We start from the raw sequence: 20,618 nt of genomic DNA on the forward strand, positions 1-20,618 counted from the left end.
GCCACTTGGTGAGTGAAGTTGAAACTGACGCTGCTTTTACAAAAACGGCAGCATTCATTCACTTTCTGTGTTTGCAGTTTTCCCAGCCATTTCCATAGATCATGGCTGCCTCATGGGTTCTAAGGATGCCATAACCTTAAACAGTCTTATAAATCTAGAGGGGGAAATGATCTGTCTCTTGTCTTGAGCAGAGAGCCTAGGATAATGTCTATGGGGCTTTACCAGCGAAGCTGCTGAAAAAAGAGCCAAGATTCAGGGGTCCCTGACCTTTCCCAGCCCTCCTCCACCAGTATCAGCCTGTAGCCTGCTCTGTAGAAGTTTTTGTTCACCCAGGGAGCAAAATTAGAAACCTTCTCCAGGGACACTCTCACTTTTTTCCACCAAGCCACTCATCAGTCCAATGAGGCATGGAAACCAGAAAGAAAAAAGTCAGTTAAAAAAATGTATGTCACTCAATAAGGATTTCCCACAGGAGAGTGTAGATGCCCAGACACGCACAAAGAATCTAACACTGCGTCGTGAGCAGATCCCTAGCCTTCACGCTTAGCCCTTTGGTGTTCTGAGTGCGCTGTAAGTAACAGTATAGAACCAGTGCCAAGCACTTTCCTGGTGATCCATACATCTATGAAGCATGTATGTGTAAACATGTTTAAACTGAGTAACATCAGCACTTAACAAGCGTTCAGATCCTCTCCTCCCCAACGTTCATACAAATGTGCATGGCCTTTCATTAATGGCATATTTTCTCAAAAAATGTTTGGACTTATGACTGTTATGCAAGGCCTTTTGAAGGCTAATGATAACCGCTATTGTTTCTTGGAAAAAACTCCTGGTTAGTATAGTCTTATTTTTATCATAAGTCACCACAGACCAAGGTTACATTGATAAATGTGGAGGATTTTTCAATAAACTAAATATCAGATATTAAAAATAACCAACTGCAAGTACACTATTTTTTTTAGTTCAATTCACTAGTTGTTGGGCTAATCATATTAGCCTTTCTTAAGTGAAACCTATGAAACAGTTTGTCTATCCAATTTTTGTGACTGCTTCAAATTCCCATCACAGGTTCTCCACAGGGAGGATGTGAGGTTTAGAGAGATTTTGCACCACCTAGTGAGCCACTGATGCCTGCATCAGCAAGAGGGGACACAGCTGCTAGCATGGATCTCTAGGTGTGTTTTGAATGGGTAAAATGCACTCTCAGCACAAAATTCACAGAAGGTCTGGATCTGCTGTCCCAGAAACACAGGTATGCTAATGTTCTTTCAGCAGCACAGTTCCAGCCTCCGCACTGTAAGCATCTCCGCTTTAAAAGTACTTCCTGCTGGTGCTGCTAGACCCACCTAGTGCTTGTAGAGGCCACTATCCCACTGGTTCCTGGGGGTAGCGACATTATGTGCATGGAGGTCTGAAACTTAATACACTTTCCTGCATGAATGTGTGAAGACACACAACGAAAGCCACAGTCTGCATGTTCTGCTCAGTGGGCTCTCACCACAGGAGGGAAAAGCCTGGTCTCAAAATGTCTGATTAGAGTACAGCACAAGCCATAACACAAGCCTGCTCTGGGCTGCGACTGCATGCAAGCCACAATATTTTGCCTTAAGTAATCACAGAATATCTCAAATTGGAAGTGACCCATAAGGATCATCAAGTTCAACTCCCTGCTCCACGCAGGACTACCTAAAACTAAATCATATGACGAACAGCGTTGCCCAGAAATATATATATATATAATGATATATAATAGATATATATTACATGTAATATAATGTAATATGTATAATATTATATTATACATTATATGCTATATATGTTATATATTATGTCTATGTAATCACCAGAAATACAACAGAATATAAAAACTACTCTCTTGCTGTTAGAAATCCTTGTACTACAGTAAGTATCCACTATTTTTCTGTACCCTTTTACTCTTTTTTTTTGTGCTTACACTGAACGTCATAGGTATCTCAGGTAGCCAGCTACTCTCTGCTCACAGCTTTAAGTGCTGGTGCACTGTTTGTCCAGAACTGAATAGTATAAAAGCCATATGTAAATAAGCAACACGGAAGTAGGGTTTCCCTCCTTGACTCAACTCTCTGTGGAGGCAAAAAACTTGAATGGAAAGAAAATATCCACCTTCAACTGTCTTGTTCAATGTAAAAGCCGCAAAATTCATCATGGGATTTCCTTTTTCAATAAATTCCATATTACACTGTGGCAAGTAAATGTAACAAATATTTAACTTCCATAATGAATCAGACCAAACATCTGTTTAGCTAAATATCTTGTTTCTTACAATAAAGTCTAAAGGGTAGCCACGGAAGTGTATCAGATTAGGATATTCATGTATTAAAGGGCTCCGGAATATTCTCTTACCCTCCAGAAACTTGCATTTTAAGGGTTTCTTAAATCAGAAGACAGCATTGTTCCTCCCTGGATTTCCTTTCCAGGAATGTGTTCATTTTCCCTTGAACCCATACAAATTTCCCATGTTCACAACATTCTACAGCAACAGGAGGAACAGTCATCTTCTCTTTACTCTGAGAGTGGCTTTTGTTGCCCCCTACTTCTCATGTTGTAGAAAGCACACTAGCATTACCTTTGCAATGTCTCTCATGACTTAACAGAATTCTGTCAGACATCTCCCTTTTTTCCCATTATTTTACTCCTTTCCAGACTAAAGTGTTCAATTTATTAGGCTGCTTCTGCATGAAAACTAATTGCATACTCTTCATTGTCCTTCTCACCCTTCTTTAAACCTTTTCCTGTTCTACTATCTTCCTTCTGAAGCAGTGGAATGAGAACTGCACATGTGTGCACAGGGAATTTTTACAGTGATGGAATTTATTCTGCAAGTCACCTTGCTTTTTTTCACCGTTACAGAGTAATTAAAAGCAAAAACCTCCAATGACTATTACAGGTATTTTTCCTGATTTTTAAGTCAGCTCAGAGCCAATTACTATAAATGTAAAACTAGGTTTTTGAGGTTTGGGGCTTTTTTATCCTGGTGCGTCACTTCACATTATGTACATTGACCTTTATCTTTCATTTCATTTGACACATAATGTAACAACATCGTCCTGTAATTCCTCAGGGAGATTGAAGACTAGAGCCTACCGTGAAAACGGAGTCTCCTCATTATTTTCCCATTCTCAATTGCTTATGAATGCTGATGAGCCTGGGTTTAAGACCCCTGCAGGACTTCCTGGAAATTGACTGTTTCATCAGGTCTTGTTGCCTACCTTCTAAACCATTCATTTCACTGTATAAGGACTCTACTCTCAGAGACCATGACAGCCTAGCAGTTTCAGTACTGAAATGTGGTTTCTAAAAGATAACATTATGATTTTAATATAGTTTCAGACTAGAAAATTTTATAATGTTTTTATTTGGTTCTATTTAAGTGCATTTCCCATTACCAGGCTTTAGCATAAACAGGATTTTGCACATAGTTGTTCAGCAATAACTACACGACTTCTACTCCAAACAAGCGAGGTAAAAAGGTAGCTTATTCCCTGCTCTGTAGCTCTGTCTTCAATGGTAAAGGCTTCTATTGAAGGATAGCTTCAGCATACCGCAAACGCGGAATTCAAGTACGCCAAAGAGAAGTATAACTAAGTAATGTTCACTCAACCAAAATTTGTCATAGTTTTAATTTACACTGTTACATTACTTAGAGAACTTATGTAATTAAACACTTTAGCAAGACAGATGTACTACTGTATGTAGTTATAGTTTATGTAGCAACATTAAATATCTGTCACCAGAGTAAGTTCAGTTCAAGGAGACATCACACTAAGGGCAAGTGAAATTTTACTTGAAAGTCCCCTAAAACAAGAAAAAAAAACCCCACAAGCTTTAGCAGTAGATTGCTTTTGTCACTAACTAGGAACAAATAGTAAATTTCCTGTTTATAGTCAAAGAGACTGAGGAATAATTTTTACTGAAGATAACTGGTTTTACAGCTGATTCATAAATCTGCAGACTGCACGAAGTATCTGAATTATGCTTTGTCAGTAAGTGGAAACTAATGGTGTCTCCTCTGAGAAAGACAGTTGTACTCCTCCACAGCCTACAGCTGTAGTTCATATACTGTGGCAGAAAGAAAGGGGAAGGGAATGGGGAAGGGGAAAGGGAAGAGAGGAGAACAACAGGAGAGGAAAATGAAGAGGAATTGTGGAGCTCCTCCGCTTTCTCTGCTCTTACATTTTGTGAGGAAAACAAATTACATAAAGATTATGAACTTCAATTCTATGCTATAATTTTACATGTATTTTTGTAAGGAAGTTAAATCATTAAACAGCTAAATTCATAAAAAACAGTGATATCAAAATTTACCAGTGTTGCCAGTAATTTCCAGGGAAGTTCATCTCTCAGCTGATGTAAATACTCATAGCTCTACTGAATTCTATGTGTCTTCACTTCAAATCTTTCCAGACAATTTTAAATCAATGACTGAAACACCTAAGTTTTGCATGGTTGATCTCAACTGTAGAATTCAGAACCATGTGCTAAGATTAAAGGTACCACAACACACGAGGAACAAGGCACTCCAGAGCAACGATCATGCCACATATTCAACTGGCTCAGTCTAATGAGCAAAGACTACCCAAAAAGTGACAATGAGTCTAGAGCATATCTGAAAACTTACAGCTCACTGGGAATTGGGTATTTTAATCAAGTCCATAAGTAACCATGTAGGATTCACAGACTGGAACCACTCTCTCAATATTAGGTACCTGCAACTTCATTTTCGAAATTCCCTATAGCCCCCATTCATTGGAAATGTGGCAGTGAATGCCACTGCTTGCATTACAGCATACTGCACTCATTCCCTACACTGCCTCGGTCTTTATTGCACCTATCCAGGAAGCAAGAGGCACAAGGTGAATTTCTTCTTTCTGTAAAAACATAATAACCCACATCTCCCATCGTCTGAGAGTGTTCTAACTGCCAACCTGTTATGTTAGGAGTGGGCACAAGTGCAAAGCAGAGCAAAGCAAAGCCCACCCCATTGTTTCTGAGGACCTCTAACCTACAGGCCAGCATTAACCACATTCTGAGAACATTTGTAGGATGCAATCCCTTTGGGATCGCGAGAGGTAATCGCCACATTTCTAGAATCTGATCCGATTTACCTAGTGAGAAGCTCAGGGAAGGCAACCGCTTCGTTTCAGAGCCGCATGGCTCTATGTACTAAACAGCTAAGCCTTTCCAAGATTGCTGCGTCTCTAGGGAGTTAATTAACTTCAAAGTAAAAGAGTAAGATGACAGCTGATGGTAGTGCAGTAGATACACAAAGGTTTTTCCACATCACTATTTTAAAATTAGGTAACCAAACTTAGCCCTCTGATTTTTCTGAACTTTGAATCTGGCTCTTTATGTAAAGTCTTTTGAATATGAAAGAGCACATACAAATGTCACCTGTTATCTGGACTGGATGGGAGGTGGTATTTTTGGCAGCATTAGATTTTTATAGAACTTCTTTATGTCCAAGATTCCCTAGTATTTATTTTGTAGTTATGTGTCCGTGTCCTCTGGGAATCTTGGTCTGAGAACTTTCTGCCGTGGTTTTGTTCGGTATTTGAATTAACATTCAGTTTCTTTTTTGTGTCATGGAGTCATGCCCCCACCCCCAAGGCTGAAGTTTGGGTTTCCTTACCCCTCTTTGGAGAACTTATTATCTGACATTAATTCCCTGAGCCTACAGATTAACCATCCTGACATATTTAAAGCCTAAAATTTTAAAACAACAAAATGAGCAATAAAGGTGAAACATGACACTATCTGAGAATAAATGTTACATTGATGGATCAGCTGGCAACATTTCAGGAGCTATAGGGAATTTGTTCTCATCTCCTAGTGGCAGTCAGTGAATCTTATTTTTCTTTTCAAGGGAATGACTATAGGGAATTATTTGCTAATGCTAGGTGGCTAAAATATACCAGTCTATCAAAAGTTGAACCTGGTGATCTGCTATACTGCAGTTTAATTTTGTAGAAGGAAAGTCACTGTTCCTCAGGATATTAACTCCTCAGAAATGCCACTCAGTACTTTGTTTTTTCTTGCCTGTAAGGATGAGTGCAGACTTTAAACAGAGGCGATCATTCTTTGTTTTTCTAAGTGGAAGGCACTGCAGAATTCCCTTCATTAGACAGCATATGCAAACAAGTAAGCGTAATTTCAGAATATCCAGAAAAAGGAACAAAAATCCACAGTTGAAGTGACTGGAGGGCTGCAGACCACAGAAGCACTTCACCCACATTCTGAAGATGAAAAAGAAATAGACTCCAGCAAGCTGTGATACATAACCACGTATTTACATTTCAGTCTAATAATTTTTGAAGAGCCACAGGTATACTCTAGACGATAGACTTCTCCTTTACCAGAAACAGCATCCAAAGAAAACCAGAGAATGCAATACATCAAGTTTACTATCCTTAACTTCCTTAATTGCTCTGACAGCATCTGAAATTACTCCATGTTTCATACTGCTTACTGTTCTTACTTCTAAGAATTTCAAGGGACAGTTGAATACTGTGAAATGTGATTGCAACTGTAATAAAAATAAAAGCAATACCTTCAAAACACTGTCTTAAACATCTATGTAACAGCTGCTGATGCTTTGCCTTAAGGTTAAAAAGGATGCGTCCAGCATCTGTTACTGAGTCACCATGACAGAGATTAGAACATTATGTTTGTGTTTAGATTATCTGCTATAAATGCATCTGGGTGACTGTCCTGGGATTAATTTGATGAAGTCTGACATTTGTGTACTATCACCTTATTGTTATCTGGTCCTCACAGGGTTTGTTGGCAATACCGTAACTACCTCCCCCATTCAACTAAAGGAAGGGAAATAAGAAAATGGAAAAGGTCAGACTTCTGAAGTAATCTTCACCATGTGCTTAACATTTACATCACAAAATTTAATGGAATAACTGTAACTGCAGGCACACAAGATAAAGGACAGAAGCCCTTTTTCCTTTGTGTTGCAAGCACCTTCTCACACAGAATCTGTCACTGATTCTTTTCCCAACTGCATGAGATTTATTTACCATTCCCTTCCAAGATGCCAGCAAACAAGCCTCTAGCTAAAGTTTGCTAGACAACTGTTTTTGACTTCTCTTGAGGAAACTGTTGCATCACATTCTAAGCACTTGCTGTTTCCACTGTGATAAATGTTCAGGCAGAGAAACAGCAGTGTGCTGGAGTAGATTTGTGGTGCTGGAGATGCATACAGGTTTACAGCATCATGTCTGCTAAATCACTAGGAAACAAAATACTGCCACATTTTCATCCAGCTTTTACTGGGACACAGTATTAGTCCACATATAATTAAATGCAAAGCTATTCTGACTCTGAGGTATTCAGAGAACAAAATCTTCTTAAAACTACTGGGCCCAAATAGATTAACTGTTACTAGTATTTCCTTTCTCATTATGCCAGTTCAAACCACTGCTGTCAGTGGGAGTATGAAACATTTCTAAGTACAAAGACAGTCATGCTATGTATTTCACTGAAGTAAAACTGGACCCTGAAGTCTGAAAACTGCAATATTTTGTGTGGTTCTGACTACATATCAAATATCCTCAGCTTCCAAAACCCACTTTGCAACAGGAGGCCTTTGAACAGGCGCTCAGTTCTGCATGTGTCAACCAATCCATGCTACATTCAGAGCCTTTTTACCACTGTGTAACTGTGACATTTTAACGCAAGCAGATGAAACACCTGGATCCTTTTCTTTTGTTACATGCATCCACAAACCAAAAACTGCAGCAGAGCATTGTATGCCTTTAACAGAGTGGGGTGGGGATAACTTGGAGCTATTTTAATTACATCAATTTAATGTGGGATATTTTTATATGTATCAATTTATGTCATATTTGTTTGTCAATTTATGTTGCAAAGTTATTCCAAGGGACAGCCTGAAAATGTGGTACACGATCACTTACATCTAAAAACATAGTCATCTTACTGTATGAAAGGACTGAAAAGAAAAGGAAAAGGGCCAGACCTATAAAGGAAGTTGAACTCAAATGAATAAGCAATGCTATTCCATGAAGATTCTCCAACAAAGTAGTGACAAGATACAGTGCTCTCAACATAGATGATGGAGACTGACAAACCTCTATGACTTGGACAGAAATTACAAAATAATGGAGAAATCGGAGCAAAACCTCCTACATAATGGCAAAAAGTTATCAGTAGTAGCCCAAAAAAAGACATCAAACACACAATAGGGTACTAAATGCAATCTTATTCATGCAGCACCTTTGCAAACACCTACAGTTGTCTAGGGCAGGCAAACACAGGCCAAGGCAACAGAAGTTGAGCCTTATGTCCTAGGGTCAAGATAAAATTTAAGAAGCAACAGCTTGCTTGCTTTTTGTTAGCTGGGAGCTAATGTGAAGGTACTGATGTTTTCAATCATCCTCGCTGAAATACACTCAGTGCTAAATTGATAAGTGCCCTTGAAAACCTCAGAAGTGAGGAAATGAGCAGGAGTAAGTAGTGCCTCCCTTTTGAAATCTATGTTCATGGAAGCTTTCCTGCAATGATGACAGTTAGGTAACAAGATGCAACCACTTACAAGGTGTTACCTATTGTGAGGGAAAACTAAGGAGAACCACTTCTCGCTTTAAAAAGCTTCCTATTCTACTAACTTACTCAGAGATGGCAGCTTGAAAGAATACAGTCTTCTGGAAGTGCCTGCTGTAGAGCACAGCCTGAGAAATACATGCACAGCTCTAATTTCTAATATATACACATTTTAATTTAAAGCTTTTTGAAAACTTACACAAATACTTCAATTTAGCACACCTCTGTCTCAGTATGGAAGAACTCTAAATGCTAGAAAGTTCTCAGATGTTACAGGAGCGTCCTCTTTCCAGAGAAAGTGGAGAAAGTTGCACCTGACAACTCTCTCAAAGAAAAGTGTAAGAAGCCCTCTTTGCAGCAGTTGAAGGAAAATGCTAGTTTAGGTAAGGAATCTGTCACAGATCTGACACAAGCTCCAGCATGACAAAAGAAGACATGAGACAAGTTGTCTGTGAAAATGTTTGCAATGTCAGCCAAATTCATTCTTCACATTGCATGAGCTACAACAGAAATGGCAAGGTCCAGTTTTGCAAAGTGATGCATGTTGACCGTGATGGTGCCATAGCGTACATTTCACTCTAGTGTCAGCTTTGCAAAACTTAAAATCTGAATTATCTGTCTTTGCTGTTTCTTTTCTATAAGTTTCCAGTGTGGCCTACCGGCTTTAACAATCAACATGACCTGCCACTTTCGAGGGGCGCTAATTATCACTTCCTTCTGCAGTTTTAGAATGGCAAAACAAAAATCTGAGAAAAAAAAAGTAGCTTATGAAGTCCACAACAAGAATAAGTTTTAATATAATGCATTAGTTTCTTCTCATTCGATTCTAGTGAGGGCAATATGATTCCAGGAATGTGTTTGGTCCAAAAGTTTCAATGTCACTGAAATCCTAATCTTTAGAAAACACTGGAAGATGAACTTTGACTGTATAGACCTTTAAATAAAAATAGCATTTTTACTTATGTATTCTTCCCAAGTGCCTGCTTCTTCCTAGTATGTTTCCCATCCTAACACTGTATGTTTTTGCAGCTGGCAATTGACACTGCCAATGAGCCTTTATGTTCAATGTTATTTAATATATTCCCATCAGAAAGCTATTTTTACTATTCAATTTCAGTATCTTCTTGAAGTGTCTTGCATATAATGTTCATATTTTAATTTGCATTTTTCCCATAGGATAAGTAAATAAAGATTCAAACAACAATATTGAAAGAATTTAGGCTTGTTTGCTGAGAGAAAGAATTTTATAGAATGGAAAACTGCTTTGGTTTACCAAAAATAAAGGAAAAAATACAACTTTATGTTTCAGATGGCTACACTGGAGATAACTGATACACCACCATCATAATGGGACATTTGCATTTAATTTTATAGGTATGGGAAAATAACATGCTCAGTTATCATTAGAAATGGTAGGATGAAAAGTTCTCAAAATACTGTCCCATTCCATAGAACAAACTCTTAAACAGCTACAACTGGCCCTTCAAGAGGCAGTCTGTGTGGATCTCTATGCATGTGCCATTTTTCCATGAAACTGGCATTTCCTGGCCTAGCATTACATGCTGTGGCTAAGCCCATGCCACCCAATTTTCCCTTAACGTTTGAGCAGCATGCTTGCAAGGAATCACACATAACATAGTCCTGTGTTCTGCTGTCACAGTCGCAGGGTGATGCAGTGGGAACCTTCAGGTTCGCATCTGGAGGAAACACCAGCCTGCTCTAGGGCTCAGGACCATTCTTTGTGCCAAGGGCATTTGAGTTCAGCGCTCTCACAATCCCTTCTAGATTTTCATACATACAAAACTCAAAAACACCTAGCAAGATGGAATCAGTTTCACCTGAGAGTAGAGCAGCAGCATGGACTAAAATGGTTCTTTCATTTACACTTCAAATATGCTTTGTTCACAAAACTATAATTGGCATATTGTTCATATTGCTCAGAAAGCTCACAATAGCATGAGCTGATTTACAGTGTTTGAAGAGTAGATAGCATTTACATATGTTTACTGAGGACATATCTGTCATTGCTGCATTACAGTAAGATGTAAATTTCCTTTCTGCTATAGTCTACTAAATAAGCATACTCTGTCTCTTCCCCTGGACTGAGAAAATTTTTATTCACACACAACCAGTACAAAAATACTGTGACCTCTTTAACAATCTTCAAGCCAATACTTTCTGCTGAATTGGAAAAATAATCTTATGTGGCTACAGAAATAATGTTTGTGTTTTATCAGTGTTGTTCCCGCCAAAGGCTGGATTATCTGTTTCACATCCATTTAAACACAGGAAGGTTATAACAGGGCAGACAGCAATCTGGACTTTATTGGCTGGGAAAACTGACCTCATAAATCTGATTTGATACATCTGTCCTTTCGGCTGTCTGCATATATGCCCATGCGTCCAGTTGGCCATGTGCCTGCTCAGTGGTAGATCAGCTTCTGTGGCTACTGCACAGGGGATTTTCCATCTTCCCCTCTCTGCTACAAAAATAAATATTGAAAGAAGTGCAGAAAGGAAGACATGGTTTTAGTTGCTTGTAGGTACTTAAGAAAGACAATGTACTGTTACGATGAACAGTCAGGAAGCCATTCAAGCTACCTAAAGTAAGTTTAGTAGATTATGTCTACCCATCTATTTCTGTAAGCAGACACTGATACTACTCTCACTGGCATACTTTCTGAGTACACAGGAGAGTCTATGAATGGAGTACATCACTACACAATGTTGCAGGCCACCTCACATCCCAAATACCTTAAAGCTCCCAATTCATCAGCAAAAGATTGGTATCTACCACTTGAACCCAGTTAAAAATACTAAACTTTCAAAAAGACCAAGTTTCAAGTAGGGAATGAAGGATCAGAACAAGCACTGTGTAACTACAAAGTAGGTATTATGGTATAAAAATTATTCCAGGTATATGAATGTGCTGAACTGCATTTACTAGAGTGAAATGTTTCACCAAAGACACATGAAGTCTGTTGCTCTGCAGCACAGTGCAGATACATAATAGTGAGCTTTTTAAAGGGAGTCACCAGCAATCTCTTCTTCCTCCAGTGTTCTGGCCACTCCATGATTTAGGACTATCCATACATGCTTACATAACTTGTTTTCCATCAGTAAACCAATTTAACATAATTAGTGAATAGAAGAGAAAGAAAAAGATCACATTTCGCTCATTGCCTTTTCAAAATGAAGACTGTCAATCTATTTAAATAAAAGTCCCTATACCAATAGACAGTCTTTACAACAGCTCATACTAGCTCAAGAACATGTTCTCTTCTTTCTGTTAGCTGCCACTGGTCTCTAGGACCCTTGATATCAAACTTCAGAAGTGCTGCTATTATACTCTACCTGGAAAAGTGACACTATATGATAGAAGTAGGAACAAATTAAAAATTGAACATTGCCATTTTAGAACGTTTCCCTCCTGCCTTAGATTTTCTTTTTTGATAGACACACGGGTAATTTCATGATTGATAAACATTTCTGTTCCAAACATCTGACTTAGTTGCTAGATGCATATAACAGCAGTAAAATATATACCTAAGAAGCCTGGCATCTGCACTGATTTATGCTTGTTTCAGGCACTGTTGTTTAACTTCATAGTAGGAGAGTAGAGGATTAAAAAACAGATTAGCCTCCATACTATGGATGGATTTGGCAGTCCAGCTGCTTAGAAGGAAAGCAAAGAAGAATAGGCTCATGCTATTGATCCAATTTTCTGCTATGTGCTGAGAGGACACAGCGGTTTGCTCTGATTTTACAATGACTCCACTTCCCAACAGCTCTTCTAGTAGTGCAGGGTAAGATAAGAAGATCATGGGAACAGCAGCTGATAGAATAATCCACCCATTGATTTCTTCTCCCTGCTTAGTCCCTGTGTTTTAATTGAATTTTGTGGTTCAGCATTGGTTTTAGCCTGTGCTTTCTGAGTCAACTAGAGTACAAAGTAAAGCAATGGGAAAAATCAAATTCTTGAATTTTGTCCAATTCCATTTGGACAAAAATAGACTCAAAGATTCTCATTGCAAATTTGACTCTGGAATGAAGGTTGTGTTGGGGTTTTTTTGTTCTAGTTTGGGTTTTTCTCCTTTTCACTCAGCTCTTCCTTGTAATAAGGGCAATGTGAAATGGAGAATGCTGGGAAAGAGAAATTTTCTTGTTCCCAGCAAGCAGGTTAAAAAATTAAGGGAGCTGGAGGTTTTGAAGAACTCCCTTCTGACACAGAAGTCAGAGAAGAAACTTAGCAGAGTGGGACAAGTTGCTGTCAGTCACCTCTTACATAAACACTTTCTTTGCCAGTCATGCTAGAACTTGGTTTGCAGTCTCTCATCAATGCACTACGTAAATGCTAATAATTTAAATGTTGGACACCTAAAGGCATTACAACGTTAAATATAATTCTAAAAGAAAGGGAGATGTTTAAAAATAGAGATGAACAGTTCGCTTCCACTCCAGCACTGGGCAGAGTCTTTACATGCCCTGTTTTCCCTGTGCTTAAGTTAAGTTTCAGTCAAGTAATAGTGTTTTCCACCACCTTGGGAATAGGTTCCTCCATCACTATTTCTTTCTGCTTTACCTGGAGAATGCCTTTAAGAATCTAGGAGTTAAGATTTACAAACATGGATGATGATTTGTTTGATGATTTACTAACAACCAAGACTACGGATGATAAGCTTCAATTCAGTATCTCCCTATTCTCCAGCAAACTCCATGCAAACTGCAGGTAACTAATGTCCTTTCCTCCTTAGCAGAGCTGTCACAAAAGCACGGTTTCATTCCAAAAGGACAGTGTGTGAACAGTACTGTATATTTTTTCAAAAGTTCAAGTGGTTAAGGAACTGATAGGCCGTATGTAAACAGAAAATACATGAGGAAAAAAAAAAGCAGCACACACAACAACGTTTCACACTGATCACAAGGTTGTACAATGACTTTGGGTCCACTAAAGAGCTGCATGCATAAAATCAAGATTAGAGCTGAAGAATAAGGGAGGTACTCTTTGAATATCCTGTAAGTTACCCTGGACATCCAGAACTCCTTAGTAGCTGTTCTTTATAGGAAAACATTAAGCATATGTATTATGTGAGATTTATAAGTTTGAGTTCTGCTCTTAATATAGTAACACTTATAATTCCTAGGTTAATTTCCAAGCAGAATTACTTTACCCATCTGACAGCTTGCATTTGGAATGATACAAATTTTGGAAAGGCTTATGGAATGACAAATGCAATGTAAAATTGTATTTGCATGTCCTGGGGAGAATAGTAAGAAGAGGAAAACCCAAAATACCAACTCTCCCTTCTTGCATAACGAAGAATACTTTTAAGACATAATGTGGTTCAGCATTTCAAAAGAATCACAGCATAGCAAGGAGAATGGTGCCAAGACACATAGCAGAATGGCAGGAACTCATGCAGCGCCAAGTCTTTAACACTACAGATCTTGGATATTCATGCAGAAGCCAGGCATGATGCTACCCACAAGTCAGCTACACGTCCGTGTCTAGTCATCGACTACACTGCATGGTCTTTCAGATTACAGGAATGAAGACAAAATGAGACAAGAGCCTTCAGCAATACTGATCACCTGCACATTTTTCTAAACAGCAATCATAGGACAGACAATCAAAACTCCTTTTTATGGCAATGACTGCTCTAGTCTTATCTTCTTCATGTTTGGAAAGAGGATATGATGTGTGCATTGCATTAAGGAAAAGAGGAATAAAATTGATATCCAGGTTAGAACCAATAACTGTCTCTCGTTTGGGGATGATCTGGTCTAAGTGGGGTTCTTCCTGCCATCCAGAGGGCCCACATGAGTTTCGTAATCCGGGCTCAAGATAAGCCAGCGAAAACATGTGTCTTCTCCCACTGCTTTCAGAACAACATTCGCACTGAAACACTGAACTTCACCAGAAACGAGGCAGTGCCAGCAAGGTAATTGACCTATTGATTCCAGGTATAAAATACTGTACAAATCTCTTAGTGGTAATATATTCACTTCATCTGTAGTTTCCACTTCTTCAACAGCACGCAGAGTAAGTTTTTGTTTGCTGAGCACTACATGACCACATTATATAAAGCTGCTGCTAGCAATATCAAAACATATTAAAAGTTTAACTAAGACAATGTGTTTCAGAAGAATTTGCTTTCTTTGGAGCTGGAATGTCCCCATAAAAAGGCATGATCTGTACTAGACTGAGCTGTCCAATGATCTGCAAACGCTGCACATTGTGTCCTGGAGTAAACCCTGCTTTCTTCAAACCCAAATTGGTTTGGACTCCTCCTGTGCATGCAAAGAGCATTTTCAACTAATGCTACAGCTGCATGTCTTAAACCTGCATTGATTTGTATGGTTGACTTTCACAGATGTACTTTCACTTCATAGTATTGCAAGTCCACTGACAATGCCACAGAGCCTCTTCATGGTACCCCTAGAAGGGTGTGTGTGTGAAAGTGTCCCTGAAAAGCATAGCTGTTTCTGTTTTCAAGGCTTCATCCACTACCCTGATTTGGCCAAAAAAAAAGAGGTTTTGTCCCCAGGATTCTCCCTCTTCCTGCTAGCCCACTGAAAATACTATTATTTATGTAGATCTGTGCAGCATACAAAAATATAAATCAGCACATGCACATTTTTAACTTCTCCCTGTGCCAACACAGACTCGTGGTTACTCACGGCCTTCTGCTTCTCCTGAGTGCCTCTCTCCCCATCTCACCTGGCCCCTCACCACTACTTCATCTCATCCTCTGCAGCATCCCATATCTCCACTACAGTTTTTTCACTATTTCTCCTTAAAGCTTTGTATTCCTCAGTCTCCCCCACCTCCCCATTAATACTTGTGGTCCCACATTAGCACACAAGGCAAGAAAGTCCAGGACACATAAAAGTGAGTCTGTTGAGAGCTTCACTTCACTGCTGATAAAGGCTGAGGGATTTTAATTTTGCAGAGTTTGAGAAGACTTACCCAGCAATACAGAGGTGAAAATATAGTGAAGACAAAACAATGTCTGTATTACTGAAAGAAAAACCCAGTGCATGAGTGTTACAGTCCTACCAAGGGTTGACTCCATAACTAGTTTTCCTCATAGCAAAACTGAAAAGCTGTGCCTTCATTCAGTTTTCAACTTAGAATACTTCTCACACACAGAACTATGCCTTTTACTGCAGAACAACTTAACATACATAGGCACCCTCACACTGGCTCAGTCTAAAGGTAGTTCTGGCCTGGAGCTCTGCCTCCAACATTGTCCAGAATATGCGTAGAAAGCAAGTGCAAGAAACAGGGCAAGTGCAGAGCAATTCACTCTTTGATATACCCTCCCAGTTTACTGCCTTTTTTAGTAGTAAAGACAAGTTGTAACATTGGCAGAGAGTCCCAGCTTTTTACACTTTCATCAGTTCTATTGTTGTTAACACAATACAGAGCTCAGGTCCTGGAAGACAAGTATGATATGGAATACTTCTAGAGCATTGCTTTAAATGTCATCATTTGCACTTCTTTTCAGCCTTCCCCCAAAGCCTCTTTAAGATTTCACACTAAAGACAAGAAGATACTGGACACAGAGATGGTGAAAAGCAAGTCCATCCTTTGAGTCTTCTGGTGTCAGGGCAGGATCCCTCCAACTGACCACATTCTTTAAGCTATTTTAAAATGTCCCACCTTCAGTAGTCAAATCCATCTTGCTCTGAGTTTGATGTTAAGCCTACATTCCTAATTTCATAGCAGGACTTCCTATTACATCCTTTGTAACTCCCCCAGATAGTACTGAAGGGACCATAGCTGAGTGCAGAAGCTAGGGTCAGTCATAGCTAGACAACGAAATTTTTCCTTTGCGTGAGTACACATTGACATAGTGAGAGAACACTCATAAATGCAGGAGATAACCCTCATGTTTAAAGATAATATTCATATTCTGGTATCTAGTAAGAGAAAGGTAGTTTAAAAAATTATGAGTGATGACCGCCTTAAAAAAATGGGCTCTCTCCAAAAGAGACAGAACTAGCTTCTTTTAGCAACATGGAGTGGTGTTCAGTAGGGTGGAGTGGTGTCCAGTCTGAGACATAGTACACATGCCTGAAGGAAAACTGCAGTCAAGGTCTGATCTTACTACTGTGAAAGTAGGAAGGCCTTGTCAATATCTGCAGAATTTGAACCAACAGAAAAACTAGGAATCAGCCTGACAAAGTTATAGCACTGCTCTTTTCAGTGAATAAAAGCCACTGCAAAAAAGAGACATTTTACACTTCATTGTTGTGAATGTGGTCTCTAGGTTTGGACGGTTTCTCTCCATTAGATTATGCAAGTCTATGTGTCCCCAGAAAGTGTCAGTCTCTTCAAGCACATCTCCCTTTTTAATTAAAATAACATTTTGAAAATAAAATTTCCCCATGATAAGAATAAATGACAGAACAGCAGGTGTAGTGATTAGCTTGTAAGGACTTGCAAAATGCAAGACTAATGAGCTGAAATACACTCTTGCAGAATATCAAAATGATTTCTGCACAAGGGTGAAGGGGTTCCTTGGTTTTTTAATAAACATTTAGTGCAACAGATGGCTTGACTATTGTGGACATAAAAATGGTTTTATCAGATGTCACCACTGCTTGCAAATGTCAGACATCTCAGAAAATATGTATGCCTCAGAGATCACCTACACAAACCTTGGGGCACCTCTCTGCATCCACATGCTGAGTCTATGTGTAGTTCTAGTCCCAGGGTGGGCACAGTGGAGTTAGAAAAGGCTCACCAGAAGGGAATGTAAAGAAATTAAGGTGATGTAACAGCTGCCTTACAAGGAGAGACTAGCAAGACTGTGGCTCCTTGGATTGGGGACTAAGAAGGTAGGGTAGGGCATGATGAAGGTTTACAAAATGATGAAGTTGGTGGATATGGTGAATATGGAACTGCTGTTCAAGAAACCTGACATTACTGAAACTTGTAGACACTCACTGAAACTTACATGAGATCAGTTCAGAACACCTACAGGAAAGTACTTTAAGCAGATGGTAGAGAACTACTGGATATTGTTGCCGCAAAAGGTTGTGGAAGCAAATAGTGCCTGTAGGCTGAAAAAAGAACCAGGCAAGTTCACGGACACCAGGTTCACCCAGATATAAATGGAATTAGGCTAGGGGTGTGCTTTCAACATCCCTACTTCAGTGACTGTAAGTAAATCTTATCTCCTGCTGCCACTTCTGGAGACAAAGTGCATTTTTTATTAATCTAATTCTGCTGTAGTCATTAAACACTCTTTTCTGTTCCTAAAGCTTTAATTAAAAAAAAAAAAAACCCAAACAAAACACGAAAACCAGTACATTTACCACAGACTACAGACTAACAAAGTTAACACTTTCAGGCATCAATACATAAAGAGTAACAGTACTGTTTCTAGTTACTGCCATGCAACAATGCTAGGAACAGAGAACCATGTTTTACAGCAACACCTAAGTGTGCTCCTCCTCAGAAACACAGAGAAGCACTGGTCAGGGAGAATCCTGCAGATGGGATTATTTTTCAAACACTGAATTCAACTTAACAAAATTAAATCTTGAATGACTGTGAGGCAATCTGTGGTTCTCCTCAGTGTATGGCCTCTAGCATGGTAACTGATTTATGGTAAAGCACAGGTAGCTTGAAAACTTTTACAGAGCGTAAGTGTTTGAAGAAATTTGCTGATCTTGTAAAGCCTGTCCTGGTACCAGAGCTTGGACAAATCATAGATGAACTTTAAAGCAGCCATGTAATACCTGTTATCACAAAGTAATTGCTAACTTTACCAATTTACTTGTTTTACCTCAACTCCACAGCTTGGTGAAATTTTGCTAGTTAGTACTTCAGTCTCCTCTGTTGCAGCACAAATATTCTCTTAAAAACTTTCAGCAAAACCAGTGCCCCTGAGAAAGAAGTTTTAGGCAGCACGTTTATAGAAAAAGAGGTGGGCCAAGCAAGCTGGACCTCTTATGGCCGTGTTCAGACCAAAGAGCAGGAAAAGGTATTTAATGAAAAGCCTAATTTTACACTTAAAAAAGATTACATACCAGCAACTTCAATGCAAAGTATTTGTCCTATATCCTCCACAAGGTTTAAGCAACAAGGCAACCTTCCCTGACAGCACCAAGTTCTCCTCTTGAGGTCTACTTTATGACAGAAAGTCAAGGGGCACCCTGCAATGTTTTAGGGCGCACTGAAAAAAGAAGATACTTCTGTAGAAGCATCTTTGGCACAGTGCTCATAGTTCCTGTGATGTTCAGAAGCTGCTTCCTATCCAGGGCCACTGAAGCCTCCCTTAAGAACAAGTACAACATACTGCCTTGTGGGGATTGCATGTAGGTCAGACTCTGATACACATCGTATTCAATGTGCCTGTCCCTCTAGTGAGACCTGCTGCTGTATATGAAGTTCTATACTGCAAGCCCGAAAGAAGGAAAAATTCTGATGTGATCATATGTCATTTGCCCACTAACATGGCAAAAAGGATCAGATTATAATACTCATCCCCTGTGGATATAAAATCTCTTAAGCGGCTGCCAATTCCCAAAGGTCATGAGCAAAGTATGGCCGTACTGGCAAATTACTCTCATTATCTCAGTGCACATTATGCACATGTGATGAAGCCAGACTTTGACAAGGAGACATAGTTTCTAGAAGAGCATGGTAGCAGAGTGGTACAGAGTAAGAAGAGAAAACATGAAGCCTGTTTCATAGACCCGAGCAGAGAGGAGCCATTCTACGCCAGAATCAATACTCCTCTCTGGTCCCAAATCCTTTGCAGCAAGCAGAGCAGCAATGCTGGAAGCCATGGTTTCTCGGGGAATCTGCAAATGATAGCCTCGCTATCCAGCAACAGGTGGCATGTCTAGACCTCCTGAAGAATGGTCTCATTTCAAGCTGACATTGGATGAGTGAGTCTTTAAACAGCTATGAGCTGCACTGACAGTGCTAACACCCCCCCAAAAAGGACACTGCTGTCAGACTCTGTGGATCTTAGAAAGATTAATGCTAGCACAGTGTTAGTAGCATATAACCAGTCAAAAAAAAACCCCACCCCAAAACAGGGGAAGCATGCATTTTACTACCTCTCAAAATGCTCCTGTCACAGAGATGAATATGAAAGGTACACCAGACCATGTGAGCTTCCTACAAAACTGCATCAAAGGAGCTTTTGTCCATGGAGAGTGACCTCATAAAAAAGTCCACAACTAGTGAACTCTGACTGACAAACTCTATGCTTTCCAACCAGGTCTGGTTCAGCCAAGGGCAAAAAGCTACATCCTGGGAAAAAACTTTGCAGCTACTAAGCAGAACACCTTAAAACTTTTTATCCCCTCACAGAAGAGCATGGAATAAACATCTGAGTGCTGATTTTCAAAATCCATAGTTTCTTTGATATTTTAAATAGCATATACACTCTCATTTGACCCTCACTGCCAACCAACAGCTGAGCGTTAATAAAAACGGTATTCCAACAGAAGTGCAGGCCTTGTGTATTCCAGAAATATTTGCAGTTACCCCGTCTTTCCAGTCAACTATCAGGCAAAACCTCTGCTGAGTCTGAAGAGTAATGTAAAACTTTTCTTGTAGCTCTGCTCTGTCTATATGCCACTGCCATTAGAATTATATTCTCTGTCTGTAACAGCACTTCAACAATCAACATTTTGCTTTTAGTAAGCTCAGGCTTTTGAAATGTTTTCATTTATAGTAAAAGGGTTTCTTTCTACTGTGTACTATATAACTAACCAAAAGAGAAAGAAAATATTAGTGCAAATCACTTCCATAATTCACCATAAATGAATGTTTCTAATCACCACTTGGTTTGAATTGCAGTGTATTGGAAATGCATCATGTACAGATCAATTTTCCGACGCACCCAAGCTATATTCTGTATGCGTTATTGACTCAACTGTGAAGCCATGTGGCAGAAACAGTTAAGAAAATATTTACAGGAGACTGAGTCCTACAGTAAATCAGTAATGAACTTGTTTGTCTGACCTATTTATTCATGACC

Source organism: Haliaeetus albicilla, chromosome 26, assembly GCF_947461875.1.
Source record: "Haliaeetus albicilla chromosome 26, bHalAlb1.1, whole genome shotgun sequence".
NCBI lineage: Eukaryota > Metazoa > Chordata > Aves > Accipitriformes > Accipitridae > Haliaeetus > Haliaeetus albicilla.